We start from the raw sequence: 23,760 nt of genomic DNA on the forward strand, positions 1-23,760 counted from the left end.
GCTGCAGACGTGGGTGTGGAGTGAACTGTGCATATATATGATATAGGCAGAAAGCATCTATGCTACCTACAGTGCATGAAGAAATGTACCTAGCCTTCAGCGCGCCAGCTGTTTCTGCTTACAGGACTGAGTTATCCATGAAATGCAGTGAGACATTTCGTAGTAAATATCCTCCTTTGCTGGACTTTTTTAGACCTGGCCACCTGTGCGGATTTATATATTTAAGGAAGAAATATAAATGTTAGCGATGAAAGGCAAACCTTAACATTTTCCCTCATCGGAATAGTTTATGTTCTAGGAGTGAAGGGGAGGGGAACGCGCCTGTTTGGGACTCTACCTATCTACATAGGTGGTAAAGCAGAAAATATAATATAATGCCTTCTCCTATCTGTGATATTGTTCAGTGTAGCAAACCCTTTTGCTTGTTACAGTGCAGTAAATGGAGTGTTTAATTTGGGATTCAATGTTGTCTAGAGTCAAGGTGCAGCAGTTTTATTACAGAAATGCAGTTTTATTGGAGGCTGAAGATTTAATTTCCACCTTACGTAGAGAGTCATAAACAGCACCCCCTCTTTTACATTTTGCATAGCATTTGATATATTTGGCTCCTGGTCTAATTTTAGAGTTTGAAAAGGTGGAAGGTTCAAGTGCCCCAACATTTCAGCCACAAAGGCCAACTAAAAGGGAGGAATTTTCTTAGTCATGACTTCAAACTACTTCTTCCCTCCCCCAGTTAAGTCCTGGCCGCATTCCTCCCAGTCCTTCCGGGTGAGGTGAGCCGCACCACCGCCCAAAGAACGCCCCGGACTGGAGCGAGTGCTCTCTTTGTTTAAATGTGTCTACTAGGTGGTATTCCAGCTAACAGTGAGATGACCAGAGGACATGGATAGTTTGCCTTCTGTGTGCTTACTATCTGGCAGGGCCACATATTAATGTCCGATCCAGGAATAAAATAATCTGTAAATGTATGGGGAGGAGCTATTTAAACATTGATGTCCAAATTTGGGGTACTGGGTTATTCTCTTTCCTTCTAATGTATTCATTACAAGAAACACACACATACGCGCACTGCTGCCCTCCCATCTGTCTTGTCTCCCTCTGCTGCATTAGTTCTCTTCACCAACATTTCATACCTTCTCTTTACCACCAGGTGGAGCCCTTTGATTATGGACATCTGTCCATTTTCTCTTTCTTAAAGATGCTAAGGGATAAATAGCTTCAGCGCTGAAATACTGTTGTAAACACAAATATTTTACATCCACAGATAAAAATAGTAAAGCTTTTTCAGGCACTGGTATAATAACCTTGCTTTAAGAGTCCTATTGCTACCAGATTTAATAGCTTACACATTTTTCTATTTACAACTTCTGCACAACAAACGGCAGAAAATAATATTGTGGTGTGTGCCTTAAAGAGTGTTGCTGCAGGTCTGTTTTATGCAGCGCCATCATTTTTATAATCTCAAATGTTTGGCAACTGCACTCAAAAAGAAAAAAAAAATACTATATACCGTGAGCCCCGGTTTTCTAGTCTTAAAAACATACACCTCGTTGAGAAGGAAATGTCTTCCTTCAGACAAAAGGGTGGTAATTCAGCTGTAGGTAATAAAGGCAAGGCCAAATTCTTCTCTTTGTCAAGTTCCTCTTTCTTTGATTTGAGATCCAGCTAAGGGTAAGTCAAAATCTGTCTTACCCTTGGATCTATTTAGTAGCTAATAAAAAATGAATGCTATTAGCAAAGTTCAAGTATTACATTGTTCAATTATTTTAATATTCTTATTTTGAGAAATTAATCAAAGATCTCCTCACGACAAAAAGGCAGTAGCATAAGAGAAAATCAGAACCCCGATTTGCATGTGCAAATAACTATGGCATGAGCTCACCTAAAGTAGCTTGCCAATGACCTCAACCTTGATCTGGAAAGATCATTTATTCACAAGTAGAGCATTCACATTCTCTATGCTAACTCTGTCTTGGATCTTTTCTCAAGGTAGATTACTAACTGTGACGCTGGAGGGTCTATTAATAACAGATGCATTTACCAACACCTTGGAGTTACGTATTTGACTGAAATATCATTTCTGTTGCATTTTACATATTTACTGGGATTTGCTTTCTTTGTGTTACATGCCTAAAAATTTGCTTCAGCAATTGCAAAGCAGTGAGTCGGGGGAAGATGTGTGTGTATGCTTTATTTAAACAGTCCCACGGCCTAAGAAATCTGGCTTTTTTATTGGTGTACAAACCGGTTCTGTGATCCTGAGCGAAGGAGCCCTCATACAACAAAATGCTGCAACCACCATTTTGCTGTTTCACAATGAGATGGTGCCATAGGAAACAATTAACACATTGTGCCCACGAGAGCTGCCTTTGAAACCATTTTACTTTCTGATCCAAATATCGAGCTGCTTTTTAAATTATCTCTATCAAGGGGCTAACGATGTTCACTTTCTTTAAACAGAGTGAACATGTGTGTGTGTGTGTGTGTGTGTGTGTGTGTGTGTGTGTGTGTAAAATGCTGATGACAGAATTGGCTGTAAACATTGAAGCAAGAGAAAGGAAAACACGGGTCAAATGTGAACACTCAAGTTGAGAGGGACAGCAAACGAAATAAAAAGCACAGATCCTGAAAACTGCTTCTCAGGGTTCACAAAAGCCGTGTGATGACTTTGGCCTTGGTGACTCCTTTCGTTTTAGCACTCACTGCGTGCAACTCACAGTTAGGAAATTTAAGAGACTTGGTATTTTTATTTTTTCTTCTTCTTTCAAAAGCATGTCCTGTAAAAATTAAAAGCAAGCCTACCCTTGACCCTCACCTGGAACTCCACACTCATTTTCTTTTATAAGAGAAAGAAGATACATGACCCATTGTCTCCTCCTCTTACATTTCTGCTCTTGTTTTTAACCATTGAAAACGATGCCTGGGCTCCGTGTAAGTGTGGAAATTCTCATTTTTTTTTTTTTTTTTGCAGTGGCTCAGACTCAGACTCCTTGGGGATATAGTGAGAAGCTAACCAACTGCACATGGGAAATGAGAATTTTCGTGGTTAGAGAAACTGCAGTGTTTGGTAAGTTTCCACAGAGAGTAGAAGTCATGAGTGACTATTTTTAAAAAAAATATATAATGACTCTATTTGAACATTTGGTATAGAGTTATAGGTCTAAATTTGAACATTTTAATGCATTAAAAAGGCCTTACAAATTTAATATGACTTCTCCCTATAAACATTTTCATTATTTTCAAGTGCATAATAAATAGGTTAAGGCAGCACACCCCTCCCCCGCACCCCCGGGCAGAATTATAAAAGGCTACTGTCTGCAAATGAGAAATAGCCCTGGAGGACCCACCAGCAGGTTATGCAATATGGGACATGGACCACCAGGGGCTGAACTGGAACCACTAATACTTTTTTCATAGGATCATTAGCCGGAGTAACAAGGTGTCCAAGTGAAAAGATGGGGAGGTTGACCTGGCTCATTATATTCGCATGCCTTCAACTTTAAGTATTTCTTTGCATTAAAATTAAACACTAATATTCGATTTTACAATTTAAAGATATTGCAATCCAAATACAGCACATTACTTTATTGTAGTTGTAAACGATTCATAATGTATTATTTTTGTGACAGTTATAGTTACTTTTCAATAAATACCAAAACTCGAGTGCAAATTTAATTTAAATTTATAACTATTCGTTCCATTTTTTTTTCCTATTGCACTTTATGAGATAAAATGGACTGATTTGTTTTTGAAATTTAGATCTTAAAATCTGCCTCCCACCAAAATGAGTGAGTCTGGGGCTTGGAGTGAGTCTGCATGCATTCTTGACCTTGTGCTGACAGTCACGGGGAAGAATATCTTCTCTTTTTAATAGCTGCTTTCCCATTTTGGAGACGTTACCAGACTTTTACATGCAAAAATAGCAGCTGCCCCGTGTACCTTAAATAAAACCAATCCAATAAATTTAGGATTGTGGTTGAGAAATAAATGTCATGTCAGTGACCTTCCACTAGATATCAGAAGAAGGAGTATGTGATTGTTTAGTCCAAAAATTAAGCTCCATGTCTTTAATTGGTGTCATATCCTGTCCTCAGACTATAGCGTTTAAATCAAAGGCGATCACATTAACCTGGAAAGGAAACATAATAATAGCTGCTTTCATCCCCTGGCTCAAATGTTTTTATGCTCAACCCTAATTTTTGTTAAAAACACTTTCAGGCAAAGACAACAGGAAACAGTAAACATGGCAACACCATGAAAATAATTTTCTGATGCCCTATTTCCCCCCGTGTTCAAAGAGCGAGCCATACAGGCTGCAGAGGAAACTGCTGTATCATTAAACCCAACGCCAATGAAACAGCCGCCCTTCCCGCAAAATGGATACCCCTCTCCGATTCATAAATCTTGTTTCCAACCAGACCAAAGCTGGGGATTGACTGTCTCTCACATCAATGGCCTGAAACTGGAGTATCACAGTAGTGTGTTCAAAGGGAATCGGGAGGACCCAGCAGCTCCAGGGCCAGGGATGCGATTATAACTGACAGCCAGATGCCTGGCCTGGCTGCGCTAACACCCAGCAAGACTGCTGAGTGTCCTGAGACCTCTGCTTCCCAACAGCGAGTCCCAGGGAACGCTAGACAGATACACAGCAATGCCACCATCGTCCACACAAACCGAAAAGGTTCCTGTGACTGATCAAGATTTCAGATGTCAGGAGTTGCCAATGGCTCCCTCTTCTTCCCCCTCTCAACCCTCGACCCCCCCCCCCTTTCCCAAACAAAAAGCTTGTTAGTGGTGGAGGGCCCAGAGGGAAATGTTTTTACACCCAGTGCCAAATGCCAATTCTTCACTGAAGTCTTCAATATGTTCAAATGTTTAGATTGCTGAAGCAAAAGGGATTCCAATAGAAACTACAGGCTGAATAGGAAGATTCAATAATTTGGTGAAGTGTATATTACATTGGTTGGACTTCCCCCTCAATTAAGGACTACCTTAAAGGAGCACATGAAAATTCAGAGAGAAAGGGAATTTAGTTTAATTATAATGTAAGCAATAACCAGCATGAAACAGTTTGTTCCTTAAATATATGTGTTGGGGTGGGCGAAATAGGCATAAATTCTCTTAATAGATTATGTAACATTTCTTAACCTATTTAGATACAGATATATGTATTTCCTCATTTTCACAGATTCTTTGTTGTATTATTTTGAAATACCTTTTAAAATAATTCTGTTTGACATCCATTTGTGATTCATAAAATATTACAAATATCAAGCCATTCTAATCCAAGCATGGATAAAGGATTCTGGGGGGAAATATTCAGTAAAATTGTCTTATTTTATAAATGATTTGAATGTCTAATTCACTTTACGGTATTAAATATTTGCAAAAATAATAGAATAATATTCAATATATGCATTCTTTTAGAGAGTATCAGTGGATTTTCAGTGCCATGGACTATTCTGCAGTTTTCTTTCTTTTTTTTTTTAATATATGTTTTATTGATTTTTTTTACAGAGAAGAGGAGAGAGGGATAGAGAGTTAGAAACATCGATGAGAGAGAATCATCGATCAGCTGCCTCTTGCACACCCCTCACAGGGGATGTGCCCGCAACCAAGGTACATGCCCTTGACCGGAATCGAACCTGGGACCTTTCAGTCTGCAGTCCGATGCTCTATCCACTGAGCCAAACCGGTTTCTGCTATTCTGCAATTCTGCAGTTTTCATAGTGTCTCTTAAAGTAACTAAACATGATATATTTTCTGGAAAACTCCTTTTTATGAAGTTTTTACAAAGGTGTTTGGATTTACTAGTTCCCATACATTTTTGTTCTGTGACCTTCTTCCCTGGGGCTCTAGTGCACTCTCCTTAGTCATCTGTCCCAAACCCATTTGGAGGACTCAGCTTTCTCAACAAGAAGATCAAAACCAGAGGCCTCTCAGAGTCCCTGCACTGAGCACAGAGGCCCCCTCTGTGCAGCCAGCCTGCCAGCACCTGGACCTCCACCGGGGACTCCTTCATGTGGACACACAGCAGCTCTCACACAGAGAAGCATCTTGTGCCCTTTCCTGGAAACAAGGCTTCCAAAAATCCACTGACCAGGAAGAAACAGCAGGGGCGAGAGAAGTGGCCGAAGCACTGGCAACATCTTAACAAGCACTAATTAAATGCCTTGCTTAAAAAATATGGCTCAAGAAAGCCAAATACAATAACTCCTTACAGATGGCTTTAGGAACTAACAAGACCAGTAGGAAATGATGCAGTCATTAAGATTAGTGTCCCCCAAGTCTCCCACGGCCATTAGTGGCTGGAGGTGCTGTGCACTTTAGGAGAAAGGATGAGAATCTGCCTGATGGGAAGCTGTTTCTTCCCTCTCTCATTTGTCTCTGAAGGGAACTTTGCATCTGCGTTAGTGTGTTACATAGTCAACTGCTGATATAGCTAGTCAACTGAATATAAAAAGGGCATCGGCAGCCTTGAAATTTATTTTTTCTGATGGGGCACAAAGACAGCCTGAAGAACTGTGACCACCAAGAATGCAGGAACTGTGTTTTGTCATATCAGTACCCCCAGTTTCAATATATAGTGAGCATTTGAAAACTGTTCATTCGTTTATGGAGCAAGCATTCCTTCAGTGGTTACCCTATGGCAGACAGAGGCTGTTTTTGAGACTCAATAGTAAAGAATACAACAAGGCACTTAACATTTGGAACATATATAATATAGTGTGTGAAGACACTTGTTGAAGAGGTAGATGGATGAAAAAATAATATTTAAAAAGTATTTCTCAGACACAGCTATGATATTCCTTTAGGGCACTACCTTTGGGCTGAACTCATTCAAAGAAAGATGGAGCCAGGTCTCCAGATGAGATGGCTTAAGACAAACCCAGTGGCAGTGATTGGCCTTTGCCCAGGCCTGGAAGCAGGTGTTGCCATGGCAATCTGGGCTTCAAGGATGGAGCAGCTAGAGATAAGAGAGGTTCCTGGGATCTTAGAGCCTGTTCAAGGTTACTGTTAGCGCTAGCATTCTTGGTAGAATATGAAGAAGTGATTCTGTTAATAAAGGAAAATATAGACCTAATACGTAAAAAAAAAAAAATTTACCTTCAAAGTATAACTAAAATACTAAAAGGGGATGTATGTGTCTGATTCTGTTATTAAGAAGCAATCTTGTTTCCAGTTACTAGTCTCATGCCTCTCAGGAAGGTATATCGTGCTGGCCCCAAACTACCTTTCACTCTGGCAGGCTTCTAGATCTTCTGTTTTTTCAGTCCGATTCCCATTTGTCATGTATTCACCTCTTCATACTAAGATCCTACACCTTGTCTGTACTCATGATGCACACTGGAATCCCACAGTGAAAGGACTATTAGAACCAGTAAGACTCCAGAAAAGGACTGGAGGTCATCACTCCTACTCCTTCAGAGCACTTGTCTGACCACCTTGGGGACCAAGGGAGTATTGAACTGGGGCTCTGTCACAGAGGTGTCGCCTAAAGCTGGTTGGCTGGAAACAATGGGTCCGTTTAGGCAGGCCATTGGTGAGGTGAAGAGGAAGGAAAAAATCCTGCCAACCTGAATGTTTTCCATAAGAGAACTAGTTAACTGCAATTTCCTTTCCAGGCTAGTTGCTTTGCAGTATAACGAAAAAGAAATTTGGAATGAGTGGGGTAATAGGCTGGTGCCTGACCCTGCAGATACACCTGTGGCATATCACCTTTGCTCATCACCACTATATTCCAGCCACCCCCACTCTTCCCAGAAAAAATCCTCATCAGAATCAATGGGAGAAAAGAAACTTCCTTTAGATGTGGTGCCCTTTATTTCATACCTTCACTCAATAAACATTTACTAAGAAACTCTTCCATATCAGTTGTTGAATAGCTCCAATATGAGCAAGTTGGTAGGGGAAAAAAAGCTGCCAAAGGAACTCTAAAGGGGGAAATATTGCATAAGAATATAATCTTCAGCCATAGGAGAGTCCAAAAGATAAAGAAAGCAAGGCTTTTTTCCCCCCAATGCCATGGGCTGGACAGAGTATTTTTTAAATATATTTTTTATTGATTTCAGAGATGAAGGGAAAGGGAGAAATAGAAACATCAATGACGAGAATCATCGATTGGCTGCCTCCTGCACGCCCCCTACTGGGGGTTGGGCCCACAATCCAGGCATGTGTCCTAACCAGAAATCAAACCTTCTGGTTCATGGGTGTATGCTCAGCCATTAAGCCACACTGGCTGGGCTGGAGTATTTTTGGTAATGCAGCTGTGAAGATGATGAGCTGCTGATGGTGGTGATGGCTGCCATTTGCATGGTGATCACTCCCTGTAAGGCTGTTCAAATCCTCATTCATTTTTAAAATTTACTCCCCACAGCCTGTTCAATAGGTCTCATTCCCATTTTAGAGATGAAGAAATGGAGGAGGCTTGAAGAGGTTAAGTGACATCTAGTAAGTGGTGGAACGTAAAATCCAACTTTGGTCATCAGCCTCCAAACACCCACGGGACTGTACTGTCTCTCTCACAGGGACTAGTTGCTTATATTTGAGGCCATGTGTATTCAAGCCAAAATCTAAGTTATTTTACTCACACATCTGCATGGTTGAGTATTATTGAAACCAGGTCTGGTTTCAAAATATGACAATAATTTTTTAAATGCATATTTAAATGTAACATTCACATATAGGGCTCAACTGTTAGCAATATTTTATGGGCTCTAGACATCATTTTTTATGTTCTCTTTTACAGCAAACCTCTCCAAGAGGTGCTGCAGATGTCATGTTTCAGATCCAAAAGGCGTTGCTCTTGAGGGCATTATGCTAAGTGAAATAAGACAGAGAAAAACAAACACTGTGTGATCTCACAAGTTTGTAGAATCTAAAAACATCAAACTCATAAAAACAGATATCAGAGTTGTGGCTGCCAGAGGCAGGGGAGGCAGGTGGAAGAAGGAGGTGAAGATGGCCCAAAGGTACACACTCACAGTTGTAAGTTTCAGGGATGCAGGCACAGCACGGTGACTATAGTTAACAATACCGTGTTCTATATTTGAAAGTTGCTAAGAGAGTAGATCTTAAAAGTTCTCACCAAAAGAAAATACGGTGAGGTGGTGAATGTTAACTATTCTTACTCTGGTGATCATTTTGCAACATATACATATGACAGATCATTATGTTGTAGACTTTAAACTTATGCAATGTCATATGGCAATTGAATCTTAGTAAAACTTGGGGATATGTATTGCCCTTTCCTCTCCTAGACAGTACACTATTCCCCAAAGCTGCCCCCATAGCAACTGTGGCAGTCAAGGAGCCCACACACAGGATGTTTAGCAGGCATGGGCATCAACGGTCTGAGATGTTGGCAGGAAAAAGAATGATGGAGAGGGACAGCAAGCTAGGGAGCACAGGGAGGAGAGATGGCTCTCTGATCCAATAGCCATCACAGAGAGCCTCCCAGCAGCCTCTCCCAGGACAGGCCAGCCTTGTCCCAGCTCCTCAGCAGAGGGCTGCTTTCACAAAGGAGCAAGTGAGATATGTGGAGGCAGAAGACCTAGAAGTCATGCTTATCATCTGAAACATGTGAACTCTGGTCTCGGTTTCCCATCTGTGGACATGCAATAAGGATAAGGCGCATGTCCCTAAATATTGAACATCTAATGAGGTCGCATATTTTCATTATCTTTACTGAGTCATAATTGACGTGTAATAAACTGCACATACTTAAGAGATAATGCATTTGAAAGAGCATTTGTAAACCATACAACTTTCAACCTGCCAGGCTCAGACTATCACAGTATCATCCTCATTTTGTTAATACATTTTCTGCTTAGTGTTTACAAGCCTTCATAACGGGGCTGCTCTTACCTGGCAACCTCATTTCCCACCATTGCCTGACACATAGACACTCTGATACAGTAAGAAGAGCCCTCTTTATTTAACCTTCTTTCAATGTGCTTTCCCCTAGAACACTAACAGTGACCTTCACTCTCCTGCGTTCATTCAGCCCTTAAAGACGGAGCAAGTGCTTTCCACAGAGCACTGTCCTAGGTGCTAGGGATGCTTCTGTGAGCAAGAAAGATAAATTCACTGCCCTCAAGGGGGCTCCCAGAGCTAGATCTCATGATCTACAGTGTGCATCATGGTACTCTGCTGCCAGAATCATCTTTTCCTGGGCAAGTCCTCCCAGCTCCATCCCCTCTCTTCAATGACATCTCTTTTAATTCCTATGAACTGATTATCCTATTTCTCTTTCCCCCCTATAGCACATGTAGGCTGTTTCATATAACTTAGTGTGTAATTTTATATGTAAAATTCTCACAGGTATAAGCACTGCATGGAGAGCTATGTTTTCCATACCCAGGGTGGACCTATAAAATGCTTATTGGTTTCAGAAAGCCTGAGTATGTGGAGAAACATCCTGAGGGAACAGAATGCATCATTGCCCCTCCTTGTCACCTGCCCTGTGGGTTGGTTGACCCTGTTGGGAGGGCAGCACTAGCGAGGACAGACTGACTGATTCACTGCTTGTCCAAAGCCAACAGCAGGGGAAGCCATGCTCAAGGACATCTTCCTGCCGCCAGCGAAAGACAAGTGTCTCCTAGCAACCAGATTCCAGTGGCTTCCTGTCCTCCGGCTCCAGCCCCTGCTCCTTGCTTTGTTGCCTCACTCGGTTTTTGCATTTTGGCCTTGCTGTTCATTGCATTCCTTCCAGATTTTGAAGCTTTGGGAATAAGGTCTGACCTGCAGGCTAGCTTACTGGATTGGAGCTAAGAACCATTTTCTTCATTATGTGCTTCCAGCAACCACAAATAACGCTCATGGGACAGAATGTTTGCTCTTAGCTTTAAAAGGGTAACATTTTCCCCAAGATTTTATTTATATGGAAGCAATTGGTTTGAAAGATACATAAAAAGGGAAAAAAGCATATATTTTTCCATTAACTAATCAGAGTACTCAGACATTTTTTTTTAAGAAGATGCACTATCATTCAAAACCTGTTATAGCAATAAACAGTAAGTTGGTAAATTCACAGATATAGAAAGAAAGGCAAGTTAAATTTAAAGAAAATGACTCAGGTCCTTAAAAAATGTTGATGGCTTAAGATTAGATCTGCTGAGCTATGCCCTGAGCACTAGTTCTCTCAGTGTTCTTTCTAGAGTTTCCCAATCTCAGTTTTATTTTATGTAGTGCTTCATTTTTAGTTTTACTGGGGTTAAATTTAGTAGCAAATGTTGCTCTTTTAGTTTTCTTTTGTTCTCATCAAATATTCATTAAGACACAATAAGTTACTCATCTATTTAAAAAACTTATTCAGACTTCATACGCATAGCTCAAAACCAACTCTAAATATAGCTTTAATTCCAAAAACCCTATAACTGGGAGTTCAAGTTCTGATGACTTTTCTCTTTCAAAAAGGAAAAGCTGGAGAGAAAGGTGAAGTAAGTGCCCTAAGTCACATGCTCAGAAGGCTCATCAAACCAGAGCTAGTCTCCACCAAAACTACTGTGCCTAGTCTTGCCCTTGACTCCTCAGGAGCAAGCTTGGGTTTAGAGAGGTCTCTGCCTCTCTATTCATACAGTAAGCTTGGTCTCAATTCATCCTCTCTTCCCTCCACTTCTCCCAGCACTTACAGACACAAAATCACAAGTCAAAGAGTATTTCTGTCTTGGTGATGGAGTCTACCAAAACCAAGAAAAGTATAGGGTTTACCAGTAGCTGCTATTGGCTTTTCTCTTTTTATCATCCACTTGCATGGATTCTTACTAAGGGGGTGTTGAATATTTTCCAGAATGTGGGCTCTTCGGTGTCCTCTTTTGAGATTCTGTATGTATTTGTTTCAAGGGTGCAGAGTTAATCGTGCGATTAAAGCAGAGCCCTCCTCACTACCCTTTGCTTGCTCATTCAGTGACCTTGTATATGGATCAAGGCTTTTCTTATTGTCTCAGGTTAGTCTTTGTTCCCTGAAATGATCAGGACACCCACGGACTGTCTCAGGAGAATAAATATTATTAAAATCCATGAAGAACCTTTTGGCAGAAAGGAAAAAAACTGCTCTGCTACCCACGTGTCTGAGTTCTTTCTTAGTCTTTTTAGCCACGCAACTTTGCTCACTTGTTTTGATATTAGTTCAGGTAAATTCAGTTTAATCTTATTTTTCCAAAAGGGGAAAAATTAACCCTGATTTCTCTTCTTGTCCTTTTCTCTATCTACTGTGGAATAGGCTTGGGATGGTCAAGGCCTGAGAGGCAGGCCTGTGTCCCACTTCCCTGAGACCAGCATTTAAATCATTGCACAGACACAGATGATTCAAAAATAATAGGCATTGGTCATGGCCTTAATCACTTCCATTTTCATCATGGCGGGGGGAGGGGGGAATTGCAAATGATGACATTGATTAGGGGCTCTAGAAACCAAACAGATTGGCAGACAGTATAGACAGTGGTTGAGAAACTACACAGGTTTTACATTCCCATAGAACTGGATTAAGTTTCCGGATCTGTCATTTAGTGTCCATGTGACTTTGGGAAAGTCACTTGACTTTTCTGAGCCTCATATTACTTCTCTGTAAAATAAGGATTGTGATAGCCACGTGTAAGAAGGTCAGTGTGATAATAAAGTGAAACAACGTATCACATAATTTAGCATAATGCCTGCAACTGCTGCTTACTGAATAATAGATTACAGCACAGAGTGCTTTGATATGTGTCCCTGTACTATATTATTTTATCAGTTATCTGTTACTTCAGTACAAAGCACTATGCTGAATATGGAGAACCCCCTCCCTCAAATTTGTACTCTCTTTCCTCAAAAATTTTATAATGCAACTGCTGAGAGACAACATAGAAATGCATAGAAAAAAATAAAAGAGCAGTTGGACACAACTTTTTCCTGGAGTGCTGTCCATTCTGAGCCAAATCCAGGCCTGAGGCTGACCCTCTGCCTCATGGCTTACATCTGAACAGCCAGGGCAGTCGATGAAATAATATTCAACACTCACCCAACAAGTATTTATTGGCATCTCCTATGTGCCTAGGTGATGGACATGTCAGTCTTCTAGGGCATATTTTAAGAGGGTCTGTTTTAAGCATTTCATATAAATTAAGTTTTTTAACCTTTCAACAAAACTTGGAAGGAAGTACTAGTATTAGGCTCATTTTACAGATGAAGAAACTAAGCACAGAGAGTTAAATAACTTGCTCACAGCCACACAAGTAATATGTAGCAGAACTGGATCAGAACCAAGTAAGGTGGTTCTAGGATCTGTGCTCAGAATCCTATGCCTTACTGCTTTCCAACAGTTCTCGGTCATATGAGACCATGTCATGGCTCTGGCTTGGTTTGTTTAATCCTCTTTTCCACATATGTATGATTGTAGCTTCACTCTTTCCTTTTCTTTCAGCACTGAACACTTCAGAAGGGACTGTAAAATCCTCCTGGACATTAGGTAGGCCCTCCAAGCTCTGTGCCATCAGTTATCATATTTAAATGAGAATTACAAAATACATGGATGTATTAAAAACATTTACCTCAGGGGAGGTTTACTTCATAACCTAATAAAACAAGATTTCTAACTTGAAGGCTAGTATAGCCTTTGTTGTATTATTTACATTGTCCTCAACCCAAATTTGTTCTAAAATTAAACTGTCACTTTATAGTAGAATTAAAATTAATATGCTCCTCTTGGTTTCACACGTGGGCATACATTCCCTCCTGTAAAATGCTCTGAAATTGGGAGGGCTAACCCTGAATCTCTCCTCTGTCTCTTGGGCAAAAAAAGCAAAGAATATGAACCAGCAATAACAACCAGCATGGAGGAAGGATATTTACTCAGACTCTAATGCCACTTTCTTTCCAAGTTTGCAGCTATGTTAGAGACATCATTTGAAAAAGAGAAGAAAAAGAAAAAGAAAATTTGCCTCAGATCTGCAATGGAAAACACTGTATAAAAGAGAGAGAGAGAGAGAGAGAGAGAGAGAGAGAGAGAGAGAGAGAGAGAGAGAGAGAGAGAGAGAGAGAGAAATGGCTGCCTAAATAGTCTCAGGACATATATTTTTCTAAAGAGACGATCACTATCCTTCATATGCTCTTTTTAGGACCTAGACCATCCCACACACACAGTAGACTATTAGACCAGGCACTAAGTCTTATCCATGGTAAGCAAATGACATACAAAGAACAAAATTGCTCCCTTGAAGTTGAAATCAAAGCACCCTCATGAGCAGCCTTATGTACATCCGAACGGGAGAGTACACACATGTGTGTGATGGAGGCAATCCAGAGAGAGGAGCACGCTTCCCAGGGGCTGTTTTAAACAATGACAGACTGCAAAATCTGAATGTGTTGTGTTGGAACATGAAACACACACACACACACACACACACACACACACACACACACACAGGCTCTTGTGAAAAACATTGCCAAAATCCCTCAAAGCCAAAAGTTTAGAAGAACACGTGCTCTGGATGAAGCAACAGTGATTTCAAATTCACTCCATTTATGATTTCATTCCTCGTCTCTTTGATCACTTTGGCACACTCTTTAGGAAATAGCAGAGAAAGAGAAACATGATGCTGGAGACAGAAATTTAATTATAAAACAAAGCCACCCACCTTGCTTTCGGGGTCAGGAAGTTCAATGGCCTTCTTTTTGCAGCAAGAATGAACATAACACACCAGTGTGTTCAATGATCACATATACATATTTAAAAGAAAAGGAAATGGTTCTTTAAAAAATCTGCTGCAAAATCTCAGTCCTCATAGCAAATGTTACAGAAAAATACTACATAAAAGCAGCACTTGGTGGCTCTTTTGGCACGAGGTAGAAAGCAGAATCCTTGTCACTGTTCCCCTGCTTTGTTTGGGGTTGGGGGGGGGAGGTAGCAAGAGCAAAAGGTGTTGTTTGGAAGGAGGGGAAGGATCTTAAAACACCTCACGCCTTCCTGGTCTCCTCCCAGTCAAGTGCCTTTGCGCGGAGTGGGCTGGGAAGCCACACTGATCAACACCAATGCCACCATCCGCTGCTCAAATGCCACAAAAGTACACTCAGAAATGAGAAGAAAGTGACTGACACGGATGTGCTGAGCCAGCCCCACTGCCACTAGCACAGTCTTAAATGCCCACACAAGGAGAATAAAAAGAAAAGCACATTTTGCAATGGAATAAATTCTTTTTTTTTTTTTTTTTTGAGACCGCGGAAAGTCACATGACCCTGCCTGCAGCCTTTTTAAGAAAGCAACCGAAATGGTAAAGAAAGAAGCGGGGGCTGCCTCCTTCCTCCCGCGCCTCTCCGCGCTGGTCCCGCCGCGTGTCCGCATTCTTCTGGGCGCATCTGTGGAGCTATTAAGTGGGATAATCCCTCTGGCCTTTGATACATTTCTGGACATGATTATTTCATTACTCGCAGTATATCAGTAGGATCATAATAAAAAGGACTTCTGACAACCTGCCAAGAGTTTTGTGGCCTTGTAAACACAAAAGTGCTCTAATAAAATTTTATTAAGTGTTAAAAAGTCATAAAAAGTGAAATAACATAAACTACAAAATTTACTGTCCTCAGCAAATGCTGGAAATATCGTCCACAGTAAAATTAAATTAGCATGTAATAGACAGAGGAGCAGTGTGGAGTGGATTTAAAGGAGGATCCAGGGGAAATGACACTGTAACCCAATCTGGGTCACGGGGATTTAACTCGAATTTTTTTTTTCCTCTCCCTGAATGGGAATACATGCGCTGGTTACAGACAAGAGGTCCCGGAATACTGGAGGAGTCGCACACACAGATTGTCAATACTTGGGAAGAAATAACGTTTTGCAGATTGGGATGGACCGATCTGAGCGGCGCGGGCGCGGCGGAGCGGGCGCGAGGAGGGTGTCCGCTAGGGTGCGCTGCGAGACCGGGAATCCCCGCCGGGGCGCCGCGCTCGCCCCTGTTCCCCCCCCCCCCCCCGCCTCCCCACCCCTCCAAATCATATTTACAGTTCTTCTTTTCCCCCCTCCTCTCCTGTAACATTTATTTTTCCAAATCGGAAAATGAAGTGTAAGTCGAGCTTTGCCGCAGGCGGCCCTGGGTCTCAGCTTTCGGAGACTCGGAGAGCCGGGGAGGGATGCACTGCCCCCGTCGGTGCTAACCCGGAGGATGGGGTGCGGGGTCCCCCGCCCGGCGCCCCCCGGCCAGGCCGCCCAGCCGAGGGAGGCCCCGGAGCGCTCGAGAACCCAAGCCCAGCTCCGCCCGGAGCAGAACGCGGGCCGCCAGCCGCGCCGCGGGTTCAAGGGCATCCCCGGGCCGGAGCCCGCGGGGCTCTGGGAGCGAGTTCTCTCTGCGCCCCGTTGCTCCCAGGACCCCGCTCCGTCACCCTCCCGGCCGCCGGCCTGGAGCGCAGACCGAGGCGCACGGATGGGACGGGCACCCCGGTCGCGCTCCTCCTCTTCCCCAGTTTGGACCCACGGTCCGGGGCGCCCCCCGAGGCCAACGTGGAGGCTCCGCCTGGAAAAGAAGTTCGACTTCCTCCCCACGAGGATGCTCCGGGTGGAACCGGGAATGGGCAGGGAGTTGGCGGGACACGCAGCCGGCCTCGCTTTGCTGGAGAGAAGCGGCTCCCACCCACGTCTCGCCTCCCCCTCCCCCCGCCAGCCCCGCACAGGTTTGTACAGAGGGGTGCGAGCTCTGCAGAGTGCGTGCCTCCCGGAGAGAGACGTGGGTTGCAGCGCCCTGTGAAAGATAGGTGCTTTGTAGCTACGATCATCAAAGGGCCACGTCTAATGTGCGGTTCCTAAACGATGCAACAAACGCTGCCTTCAGAGGAGCTGATATTTAACAGTGGATTAATTAGAAGTTAGTGAAACAGGAAGTAAATGGGCAGTGACACATTCTGTGGTTTCATGTCTCCTCCGGGGGGATGTCTAAGGTTTTAAGCTGCATTTAAGACTTAGCTACCTTTTACTAGAAAGGAAGTCTTTTTTAAGTAAACCTGTTGCTAAAGCCCAGAAGAGGTAAGTTCAAGTTTCCACCTAAGACCCTCCACCTTCCTTGTAGAGGCTCCCACAGGTGACTAGGCTAGGATGCCTTGTATTTTTAATTCTCCAGATGCCGAGAGCTATTTGATTTTTATGTGCAAGGTAAAGTTCAAGGCAAATGGAGCGCCCAAGAATATGTTGATGAGCCATGTTCACTTGACACTTGTAGCCTACAATAAATGTAATTAATTTATAGAGGGAATTATAGCCCCATCATTTAGATTTTTTTGGTAATGTTATGGGGGAGAGGGGAAGTATACTTTAACAAGTGTACTTTCTTATCACTTGCAAAATATTGAATTTGAAAAAGCCTGGCCTGGGATATCAAAATCCAAAAGCCAAGTCAACTTAAATGTGCTTTGACATATCCTATCAAAGGCTTTGAAAGCTAATAAAAACAGAATTAAAAGGGATGTGTCTAAATAATAAAATTGCTTTTCCACTCACTGTGCCTGCCTGGGGAGGGTACAGATTATATGCCCACGGTAGCTCGTTTTTTGAGTTATTCCCTGCAGATCGCTGTTGTGAGTGTTGTGGGCCAGTGTTGCCTTTGGAAATGAAGGGCAGGCACGTTTTTGAAAGCTCAGAAGCAAAGGCTCGCCTACGTGGGATTTTCTCTAAGGTTTTATATTTAAAATTTTGATAAACATTTCTTTACGATTTATGAAGTTTAAGAGAAATCTTTATACTTATATTATTTTGTTCTGTGCTTGCATTACAGATTGAAGTTCATTTGTCCTTCAGGAAAAAAAAATATTTTCCTACCTATTCAAAATAACACCTTGACTAGAATTTTTAACTCTCTTTAGGTAGATATATGATTGCTGCAAGTAATTTTTAAAAAATTTTACCCAAGATTAGTGCAAACTTACTCAAGGAGTTTAGTGGAGGGAAGAGGATTTCCAAGCCTATAAATGCAGTCTATATACTGTTATAATAACAAAGGTTTTTGTAAAGAAACTTGGGAATTGATACATTTAAATCAATATAAAAACATGTTTTAAATGGGTTATCCCACACTATTCTCTCTCTTAAACAAAATCAGAAACTGTTTTATGTTCTGTAGAAATACTAGAATATTATTACCATAATAAAAATCTGTCAAGATGGTAGATACTTCTGAACGTGTTATAAAGAAAAAAGAATATTCTCAACCTTTTATATGTTTGAGGTACTTGAAAGGCAAGGAGTTTGTAAAAACATTTTACTACTGAATGAAACCTACAAGACCATTAAAATGTGCAAGTAATTTATCCTAAGTGACTGAAAAGTATTTTTTTTCCAACTGCTTTTCACACTTTGAAATTTTTATGTGTACTTTAATTAGAACCTTTTTTTTAAATGTTAAATCTCCCAAATATTTTGTTACATTAGCCATATGAGAAAAGCATTATTGGCAATGCTTGTGTTTTACCTTTGTCATAAGCAGTTGAGAAACATTTAATTTTAATCTTCTTTTTCATGGGGTAAATTTGAACATGTATTTTGTTGGGGTAAAAAAAAAAAAGAAGAATCCAAGTTAATTTTTCTTTCCAAAACTTGACATTGATCCTGATTGCATACTTTTTATTGTGATCAATAAACTTCTGTTGAAACCAATTTATTTGGACGTGCCAGTTTAAGGGAAATTTTAAGACAGTGCACGTTTTATATGGAAGAACATATATTAAAATGTGAAATAGCTAATAGCCAAAATTAAATTCTAAGTGTACTTGCACCGTTCACTCGTTTGAATGGTAATGTTAAAGGTAGTTTTGCACAGAGGAAGGTTTTCCTTGTGCTCTCTGTATTTATGAATATCTAAATTATTCTACCCTGCAACTTAAAAACTCAATAACCAGATACCAAATTTATGTATTTTTAAGGCGAATAAGAATAAGGATATGAGAAGCAGATTGGCTTCATGAAAGAAGCAAGCATTTAAAATTATATTTTAAAACATAAACTTAATTTCACTTTCTGACAGAAATCTTGTGGCCAGCTCATCAGTTTTCCAGTCAGTTTTAAAGCTGTATGCTAAAAACTACCTTTTCCATATTAGAAGTTCATATTTAAGTTTCCTTAACTGCAAAATCACTCTAAAACAGAGTGTTTTATGTTAAGAGCCATTTCATGTGTTGGTCCCATTGATTACATATGAATGTATAAAAATCTTGTTTAAAGACCAGTAAAAGTGAGGAAATTCCAAGTCAAGCTGGCTAATTCCATTCATAATTCATCCCGAGTGCCTGATGTAGGAAACTTGCAAACAGTTTATAGCTATTCATACCAAACAAGTTGCCTTGCTTCGTGGGCGAGGCAGCAGAGTTAACTTTGACCTCCTTGCTCAGAGAGGCTTCGGTGGGTAAACCTATAGAATGTTGGCTGAGCTTTTTGGTTCCCCAGGAATTTTCCGATCTCCACCTTTTTGGATTTTTGCTTTTTGAGATGCTAACAGGGAAGGACAACTTCTAGGTGCTAAGATGGGGTTGACTTTCACTCACCCATTTCCTTCCCCTTACACATGTATGTGCTCAGTAATTCTTTTGAATGTTAAAGAGGCCCTACAGTGAGAAAATGGCACACACCATATCTCTGCCCCCTTCAGCCATCCCCTGTCTCCAGCCGTCCTTTTATTCTGAGATTAATTGGGCAGGAGTTTAGTACTTGTACTCACAGGGTTCACACTGCTACAGCTCTGGCCCAAGGATTGGCAAGAAATCCATCTGGACTTTGCATTCTGAGAAACACTATTGGGGAGTCCTGTGCCTTGACTTTGGGGAACTCCCAGCCAGCCTTTTGAACCTAAAGCAGCCCATCTGTACACTTCTCAAGGTCTCACTGTAGGTGGATGCCTGCACTTGGTTTTGATCTTCAGGAGAACATTAAACTATTACCTTAGAGTTTTTTAAGCGCTCTGAGTAGCTTTAATTTTAATCTAGACCATTTTTTAAGGCTGGAAACTGGCCTCAGAGAGAGAGGGTAGGCATGGTAACTTCCATCTGATGTTAACACAAGTGACTTTTTAAAGTAAGATCTAAAAAACGTGGGCTTCTGGTGGAAAAGGCTGCCTCCACTTGGAGTAGGAATCTTTAGGATCAGTTAATATCCACCAAGCACGCTTCATTAAATGGGAACAAACACGACGCTGAAATCACAGGCTCCCTGTTTTCCTGAAGGCAGGTCATTTTGTGTCCATACACTTTAAAGCTTGAAGGGATTTCCTGTCTTTGAAGTGCAGCAGTGTGCCACCTGTTTGGATGGCCTCTCTAAAAGTTGGAGCTCCATTCCTACTTTGAAAGGCTGTGACTCCATGTTTCCTGGCTGGAGTTCCTGAGCTCGCTGGAGGCAGTGCTACCTGCAGCAGCTGGGAGACTTTCCTTACAAGTTGGTGCCTGCAGACCCTGTCCTCCCCGCTCCCTTCCTCTAGGTGAGAGCCTCAGAGAAGAGCCCGGAGCCATGCACCCACCTGGGTGAAGCCATGGGAGGTAAGCCGTCATAATGAGCAGCCATATATCAAAACTCATAGCTTTTGAGAACCGGAGGAAGTAGAGCTCAGGCAGGAGAGTCTCATGCTAGCGCAAAACATAAGGACTTGTATGCATGCCTATAAGCACAACCAATGGGCACAAGACACAGGGAGGGGTAAGGAAAGGGTATGTGTGGGGGGTTAGGGAGGCTGTGGGGAGGTCAATGGGGGGAAATGGAGACATATGCACAACTATTTGTAATACTTTAAACAATTAAAAAAAAAATAACAGAAGGTGTCAAATGGCCGAAACCGGTTTGGCTCAGTGATAGAGCGTCGGTCTGTGGACTGAAAGGTCCCAGGTTCGATTCCGGTCAAGGGCATGTACCTTGGTTGCGGGCACATCCCCGGTAGGTGGTGTGCAGGAGGCAGCTGGTCGATGTTTCTCTCTCATCGATGTTTCTAGCTCTCTATCTTTCTCCTTTCCTCTCTGTAAAAAATCAATAAAAATATATTTAAAAAAAAAAAAAAAAGAAGGTGTCAAATGTGCCACAGTGGGTGAGGCCCATGGAGGTGCTGACCCACATTCCATTGTGCTTTAAGAAATACGTATTATTCTTACTTAAGAATGCATACTGTTTCGTCACCTTTTAGGATATGGATCCTACAGTTAAATATTTTCTAGGGAAATTTTGCCTATTTCATAAGAAAACATCATTCACAGATGAACAATATGTTAGGAGACAACTGTGAATCATTTCCAGGAACTGTTAAGTGTGTTTATTTTTACCAAATAATCCAACATGTGCCAAGCCTCTTTGTCAACACTAACCCACCCTACAAATGAAAGCTATTTGTGTTTTAGCCTTTAACACATCCACCAACTAATTACTGCCAAGACTCATTCTCTTTCCAAGAGGCTCACTAATTGAAAGCCTGGGCACAAATAAGGCATCCTCACAGCACCCCTCCCCAAGAGCTTTTTCATCTTCATACTAAGTAAACATTCAGAAGCTTATGAGTTGGGGGGAGGGGTGTCTTTTCAGAGAACTAGATTCATGTGTTTGTGAAATTAAAATATTCTGATAAGTGAGGGGGAGGAAATGAAAAAAGATTTCAACTCAGTTCTGGTTTGAGGTCATGATCAAATAAGAGCATGAATAAATAGAAAAGAAAGTGAGAAATTGAGAATGCCAAAGGAAGGTACGGGGCTAAATTCTATACATATGTGATTCCTTCATAATGAATTAGAATGCAATTAGGATGATGTGGCATTTTCTTTTTGTGGATATTAGTCACTTTGATTCATAATTTCTCTGGAAGAAGTCGTAGCCATTGTGACAGAGTCTGCCCTCCTGGGCTGCTTTCTAGCTAGTCGCATGGAGATCACCTTCAAAGCTTCCATCCAAAGGACTCACCTCTTGTGTTGCTCACAAAGCAGTGGTGCTGTGTCCGGCCAAGGGGAGGATAACTCAGGTTCATGCATTTAGTTCAGGTTTCTGGTGATCTCCCTGGTCCCTGCTCTTGGCAACTGTAAGCCACGAATGTGAAAGTATCAGAATGGATTCTGTAGTTACCAAATGAAAAGTCTATCTCTAGTCACATACTCCTGCACCTTTGGCCTGGGGGAAATGGTCCCATTTTTCCTTGATTATATCACAGATGACATAACAACAAGACAGTTGGAAATACTGAACAGCTGAATCTCAGAGCACTCAAAACACTTTGAAGTCACGCAGCTGCTCTTTCTTTTTTTAATTGTCTTCAGGGAAACTCCAAAATCCCCATGTCTACCTTTAAAGTGTCAGGAATATTTTAATTGGGTAACAAGCATCCATATTTTCCTTATGATAAATTAAAAAGAATTAAGAATGAAATTTTATGATGATTATAAACTGTACTACTGACCCAAGAGACAAGAACAATTAGGAAAACTATGTCCCACATATTTGGCATGAATATGAATTTAGACTTTTAAACCATTCATCTTAAATGCTCAAACAACTTATTTAAGTTTATAAAATAACATTCACATAATGATAACAGGAAAGTTATAATCATGATTGATATATCATCAATATTGCAGCAGGCTGCATGCGAAATAGTGAAGCTGACTTGGTCTTTGCCTGTTGGGTTTATGATAAAAATAGATACACCATAGACCTGGCTGGTGGTTCAGTTGACTGGAGTGTCACCATAGGTTCAATTCCTGGTCAGGGCACTTATTGAGGCACCTGTTCAATGTCTCTCTTGGAAAAAAAAAAAAAAATCGGTAAAAAACCCAAGCTGAGAGGATTAAAAAAAAAAAAAAAAGATACAATATAAAAAAGATGAAAGATGGTAACAGATTTGGGGTATCCGAGCATTTGAGATCCCTCCCCCCCCCCCTTTAACACATACCGTGTTTCCCCGAAAATAAGACATCCTCCGAAAATAAGACCTAGCGCATGGAAAAATAAGACATCCCCTGAAAATAAGACCTAGTGCATCTTTGGGAGCAAAAATTAATATAAGACACTGTCTTATTTTCGGGGAAACAGGGTATTACATCTTACCTCTTCTCCCTCCTTCTCCCTTTTCTTCCTCTTGTGTTTTTTCCTTCCTTTCTCCTCCAATTAGAGTTACAAAAAGCTTTTTCCTTCCTTCCTTCTCAAATTAAAGTTTAAAAAAGAAAAGTGATTTTTTTTTAATGTGCAACACTGGACTTTGATAACTAAATATTGGAATAGATCTGATGAAAATGAAACTTTGGTAACTAGCAATTGTTTGAGGACAAGTTAGGTAACAGGAATATGGAATTCTTATGTGAGGTAACCCACCACCCTTTAGCCCAGCTTCGGACAAGTCCTAGATAGGGTCCTTTGAGAACAAGAGCGTGTCTAGCTTTGAGTGAGTCAATGCTGCCTGCTAGCCCTCATAGTCAGTTAACTCTCATGGTAAACTTTTTTTTTTAGTGAGTTGAACACAACTAGGGAAATTGCCAAATTTCCATGATGTGGGTAAGCATGGGCATGCTAAATGAAGGGGCTGCTTACATTTCTTTATTTAAGCCCAGCCCTGTGGAGTCCTAGCATTTGCCATTCAAACACTTCCTGTAGGTTAGCAGAAGTAAGCCCTTTAGATTTTACAATACTTAACTGGCAGTAGTTTGTTTCACATAAGTACTGGTACTTTTTAGCATGGCTTAACTTAACTCTGTTATGATTATATAGAATACCCAAAAATTGAATCTCTGCCCATGGGCCTGAGGTTTTGTTCCCACTTCACTGTATGACCTCTGGCAAGTTACTTAACT

Source organism: Pipistrellus kuhlii, unplaced genomic scaffold, assembly GCF_014108245.1.
Source record: "Pipistrellus kuhlii isolate mPipKuh1 unplaced genomic scaffold, mPipKuh1.p scaffold_m20_p_7, whole genome shotgun sequence".
Lineage (NCBI taxonomy): Eukaryota > Metazoa > Chordata > Mammalia > Chiroptera > Vespertilionidae > Pipistrellus > Pipistrellus kuhlii.